Here is a 6,000-nt window from a genome sequence, read left to right as displayed (position 1 = left end):
TTCCCTTTTAGGAAAGATGTATTCTAGGCCTCTGTCCTTGGCTTGTAGATGGCCATCTTCTCCCTAGGTCTCTTTCCATTGTCTTCTCTCCAGGCATGTCTGTCTCTGTCCAAATTTTCTCTTTTCCCAGGGACACCTACCTTATTGCATTAGGACCCATCCTGATTATCTCCTTTTCACTTGATCATATGCAAAGACTGTGTTCCCAAACAAGGTCACATTAACATGTATGGAGAGTTAGGACCTCAGCATCTTTGGGGGAAATACAATTAAACTCCTAACGGTGGCATCACACTGTATTGTGGCATTGATGCTGAGAACTCAATGAATTAATTTGTGAGGTGGGTCAAGGTCTTTGGGAAATTAATAAAAATTTAGAAAATTTTTTTCTGGTGTGAAATGGAGAGATTAAAGATGGAGCACAGGAACTGCCAGGGAAATGACTGGCTAAGATTGAAAGGCCAAGGCCGACTTGCCGACAAACAAGTAAATTGGTAATGAATGGTTGTAGGTGGGTTGCCGTAACTACGGAGGCTACCTTATAGTTGTTGTAAAGACACCAAACGTAGAGTTGGCCTTCCCCATTGGATGCTCCTTACAGATAATTGTGGGAAGGGTATGCTTTTTAATTTTTTTTTTTAACAGAGAAGGGGAGAAGGGGCAGAGGGAGAGGAACAGAGAATCTTAAGCAGGTTCCATGTACAGGGTAGAACTAAACATGGGGCTTGGTCTCACGACCTTGAGATCATGACCTGATCTGAAATCAATAGACAGACATTTAATCAACTGAGCTACCCAAGTGCCCCAAGGGTAATCTTTTTGAATAGGTTTTCCATCTTTGCCCCTGAAAGTTTCGTACAAAGTAGCATTACATTTTTACGATATATAACCATCTTACTGTTATTTGAAAAACATTAATCTCATCATTAATAAACCCAAACCTGGTAGTTGTTTTGGTGTGTATTAAGATTGTACAGTCGCACACTGCACATTTCACACTGACATGTATTTTGAAGCTAATAAGGAAACAGCTTGGGAAATGGGGGTATTTGGTAGTATTTTAGAAATAAAGAGTGGTCCCTGTTTGCACTGCCATGAGGCAGTTGTGTACATTTCTTGCCAACTCTGATCATGTTGGTATCTTGGAATTGTTCAAGATGGGATATTTACACTATGGCAGTTGGCAAATGCTACAAATTGGGGCTTCAACTTTTGTTGCTGTTTTTGGAAGCTGGTTATTAAGCAGTCACTCAAGCACCACTGGAACAAATTAATATACTCTGGTTTTGAGGAGCATTTCCAAGGTAAACTATCTTTCCTGATGAACCAAAATATCTGTCCTTTGTACCATGCTTGAGAATCATTTGTGAAGAAAAACTACAGTCAGTTTAGGAAACAGATGAAATGCACTTGAATGCAATTTGGTAATGGCTTCTAAAGCTGCCAAGCAAATTGCCGAGATAATTTTGGTACGTGAAATATATTCATTAAGAAGAGTTAAAATTCAAACTCCCTGTTTCCCTGACAGCGGCATGATGATTAATAGGAGGGCTAGAAGGGTTGGCATTTTCAAGGAAACCCCTGGAAATCAGAGAGTTTCAAAGCTGTCATTAGTGGAGTTTTAAAAGTTGAAAAGGAAAAAAGGTGGTAATTGAACATTTGTTTTTAACCAGTATGTTTTATGAGAAGTTGTGCCACGTGTACATGAGTGCAGAAAAATGAACTTAGGAACTTAGCACCTAGAACTATGTCATGCGTGGTGGCTGCTTTATGTTGAGTTGCCTTTCACTACTTGGAATTACTACAGAAAATCCAAAAAACAGCACAAAAACAGCTGTCTTCTGAATGAGCAAGACTACAGGGCCTCTCAAGTTTTAATATGTTTATAGATCACCTGGGGAACCTTCCTGACATTTAGGTTCTCACTCAGCAGCTCTGGGTAGGGCTTCTACTAAGGTCCCCCCAGAGCTCGCTAGTGCTGAATAATGAGGAGCTGGAAACCCTTCGCAGGATCTGAGTGTGGAGACACTCCTGTGCCTCTCCCTCTTGCCTACCTTCCCCTCCTCTGCGGAGACTTTAACATGATTTGCATGTTTTCCTATTTTCTGTTCTTCTACACTTGCTTTCAGGTTGGACTTACTAAGGTGGTTGCGAATGACAGTAATGTCCCTTGGAAATTCCTCCAAGGTCACTCTTTCTAATGTTTAAATCTGTTCTCTCTCTAAGGCCTGAGACTTACTGGGATCTCTGTAATTTTGCACAGCTTCCACTAGAGGTCATTGTCTTGTTATAGAATTATTTCCTTCTTTCTTTGAGGTAGTGCAGTGACTGGGATGCTTTTACATTCTGTGCAGGAGCTGGGGGTCAGCCCCAGGGGCCATTTATCCCCAGGGCCACTGGTTTGCACATAATAACACCATCCAAGAATTGGAGCCCCTCGGCCTCCTCTAGTCAGTTAATCTGAGTGCCAAAGACGGGCAGACTTTTCCAACCACCTAGAATGAATGAAGTATACTATTTTGCTGGACAGTGCCGGTGATTTAAAACGACTGAAATTTATTTTCTCACAGTCCTGGAGGCTGGAATCTAGATTAAGGCATTGGCAGGATTGGTTCCTTCTGTTCCAGGTCTTTCTCTTTGGCTTCTCTTATGCCTTCTCATCATTTTCCCTCCACACCAGTCTGTGTCCCAAGTTCCTCTTCTTTTAAGGACACTGGGGGTATTGGGTAGGGCCCACCCTAACGAGCTAATTTCAATTTCGTTACCTCTTTAAAGTTAACTGTATCTTCAAATATAAAGTCTGACGTCCTAGGGTTTAGAACTTCAACATCCGGATCTTTAAGGGGACACGATTCACTCCACAGCATATAGTAAACAAATTGTCCTTAGGGAACAGGAATTCTTCAACAAATACAGCTATGTTGACAGCTAGAATTTACCTGGAAAATTCAAATCAAAACTTTATTTTTTTTTCCTCCCATGAACTGAATATGTCTGCAAAAGTTGAATTAATATAAAAGTCATCTCCACTTGTTTTACACTTGCTTATTTTCTTGAAGGTGTTACGTATTGCAGGCTGATCGAGGAGGAGGTCATTGGGGAGGAAAGCTCTGAAGTAGGAGACAGATTGGAAAGCTCTTGGCTTATGTTATCCAGGCTAGAGGCATTTTCCTCTAAATTATCTTCTACTGTGATTTCTCTCTACCATAAACTCTGTGGCTGAGTTTCCTTTATCTTGAAGTCTTTACAGATCACGTGAACTGAAAGTTAATTTCTGTCCTCTGAATTCATTCATTCATTCCAAAAACATACTCCAAAGGGGACACTATATTTATAATACCATGGGGATACAAAATCTGAATGTTCCAGTCTCTTCTCCCAAGTAACGTATTACAACAGAGTAGAAATGTTTGTAAGAGATGTGTGGCCGAGTGCCATTAAAAAAACACTGGGGGAATTGGGAAATTTTGATCTATCATTCACTTGGCATTTATTCATATGCCTTTGCAGCCTTCTCTGTACCTGCCCACAAATTGTCATTTCGTATTTCTCAGAAGACAGTGCACATTGTAAGTGCTCAGTGAATGCTTTGCAAAGAATGAATAAAATTGGGTGTTACAGTTCTCTTATTCAGAAATAATTGTTGAGGCGCTCTTCTGTTGTACGAGGCTTGCATGACCTGGCCATCCTGAGCACAAGCCCTATCACGGCACACAAGGGCCTCATCATGATTCAGCCTTCTTCTGGAAGGGCTTTGTGTGAACAATAAAAAAATTTGCAACATTTCATTGCAAATGAGTGAACACAAGTTATAGACTTGGAACATGATACAATTTACTGCATAGATGTGACAACTAAAATGTTATAGACTAGGGTTTTGAGATTAGCATTTTACTTTCTCCTTCCTGAGGAAATAGTGAAAACTTTAGCTCTAGCTGAGAGAATGGTCTCTGACTTGATCGTCTTGAGATTTTTAGGTTTATTACCTTAATTCTTTTGTAAGTGTTCGACTTTGTTCTACCCCATGCCTTTGGTGTGGAGCTCTTTTTAATTATAATGAAGATTCTAAATTTTCTTTTGGTCCATTTTAAGTGCAGAGACTTCATTAATTGCACCAGGAGGAGGTTTCCCAATACTTGCATTTAGGAGCCTTTGAAAAATTAATTTGATAAGTTTTCTTCCTTTTTGCAGGGTCTTATACTTTTATGTTTTCTCTTGAGTATTCTGATGGCTGTATCTTTTTTTTTTTTTTAAATCCAGCTTGCTTTAGAGAATGAGGAGTCTGTTCATTTGATCCCAAATGAGATATAAGCCTCATAGCCAAGAACCATGAATACTAGAACATCCTGTCTGGTTTCAGCCATCAGGGGAAATTATTATTTAGCCAAATATTGAAGTGACTCAACAATAATTTATGAGCCCATTGCTCTCTGCTATCTTAAGAGTAGTTGTCACATCTTGAAAGAAAACTGAAGAAAAGAGAAGTTTGAGGGGATTTCTCCAGTAGGGTTTTCTAGTTGACTTCATAGGCTTTTTCTTTCCCCTAATCACCCACCTTCACTGAGGCAAAGGAGCTTGGTCTTTTACTTTAGTTTTTCTGATTTCCTTTTCAGGAGAATATTCTTGGCTTTGAGGTAATGTGGAGTGAATTCCTAGTCTGGGAGTCCAAAACATGAGCAGCTGTAAAAGCCCCAATCACCAGGATATCAAATGCGTACACAGGAAGAACCAAAATAGCAATCATCACATTGTTCCCAGGCACCTTGTCTTGTGAGACATGCAGCATTCTGTTCAGTATTTGGCCAAATAGACTATTCCACAGGTATCTCAAATATAAAGTAGATGTGAATTAGGTATAGAAACTTACCTGTGGTGTTTTAAGTCATCTGAACATGGATACTGTTCAAATGGATTCTCTTTCTGAATGGTTTGTGCTTGGACTCATTATGTCCTGGCAGTTTTGTTTTATTTTTTTGTTATTTTGTGTGTGTGTTTAGGGGCAGGGGTTGTTGTTTGTTTGTTTCCTTGCATAGGTTAAAGGTTTGGATCATAATAAGGACACTGCAGAGGAGCTATTAATGAGGTTTATTTGCCACTTTATCATAAACTACATCTCTCTCCCCAGGGAGAACACATTCTCTGTTTCCTTTAATCCCTTTTACAAGGAATGACAGCATATATTAACAGAGGGCAGGAATAAATCATTGAGTTTAAGTGTTAATGATCATCTAATAATAAGATGTGATAGGATTATATTAGAATTGCAGAACTGGTCTATTTATTAGAAGTGGTGTGCCATCAAATTGTAAGCCTCCGAGGACATAGGGATAATTATAATCTTTTAGAAATGTAAAATGCTAAAGTCTTTTTGAAAGTTTATTATTTTGCTATAAATTATGGCCAAATAAGGTTAACTCTGAAAGTGTCTGATATGTGAAAAAATGAATTATTAGCATTTATATGAGACTTCATCTTCTAACACTTTCTTGGTAATTTTTAGAGGAATTCCACATTTTTGATATCTTCATTACGCATAAAAATGTTAAGGCCTGTTTTGTACCACAGAAATTGATATGCTTTTAAAAATCTTTAATTCAGTATTATGAGTATAGCTGCAATCATATTACATTCTCTAATAGCTCATTACAAAATACGTTATGAAATATATTAATTATGGGGGCTCCTGGGTGGCTCAGTTGGTTAACCATCTGACTCTTGATTTCGGCTCAGGTCACCATTTCAGGGCCTTGGAATGGAGCCCCCATCTGGCTCCATGCTCAGTGGAGAGTCTGCTTGAGATTTTCTCTCTCCCTCTCCCTCTGCCATCCCCATGTTCCCACTCCCTTTCTCTCAAATAAATAAACATTTTAAAAGAAGAAATATATTAATTTAAAAAAGCTTTATAGTCAGCCAATGATGTCTTAAAATATGGGTAGAATGACCATAAGCTAAACATAGGAGCTCAAAAGTGGAAATTCAAAGTTCACCTGGACCCTTTAA

At 38.9% G+C, this 6,000-nt stretch overlaps 1 pseudogene; it reads left to right on the top strand.

The window, feature by feature from the left end:
* Positions 1-414: 414 nt before the first annotated feature.
* The window catches only part of LOC129514090 (stAR-related lipid transfer protein 4-like), a 31,341-nt pseudogene continuing 25,755 nt past the window's right edge, over positions 415-6,000 (top strand).

Source organism: Nyctereutes procyonoides, unplaced genomic scaffold (assembly GCF_905146905.1).
Source record: "Nyctereutes procyonoides isolate TBG_1078 unplaced genomic scaffold, NYPRO_anot_genome, whole genome shotgun sequence".
NCBI lineage: Eukaryota > Metazoa > Chordata > Mammalia > Carnivora > Canidae > Nyctereutes > Nyctereutes procyonoides.
The sequence above is the reverse complement of the archived record's forward strand: the minus strand, read 5'-3'. Positions and strand labels throughout refer to the sequence as shown.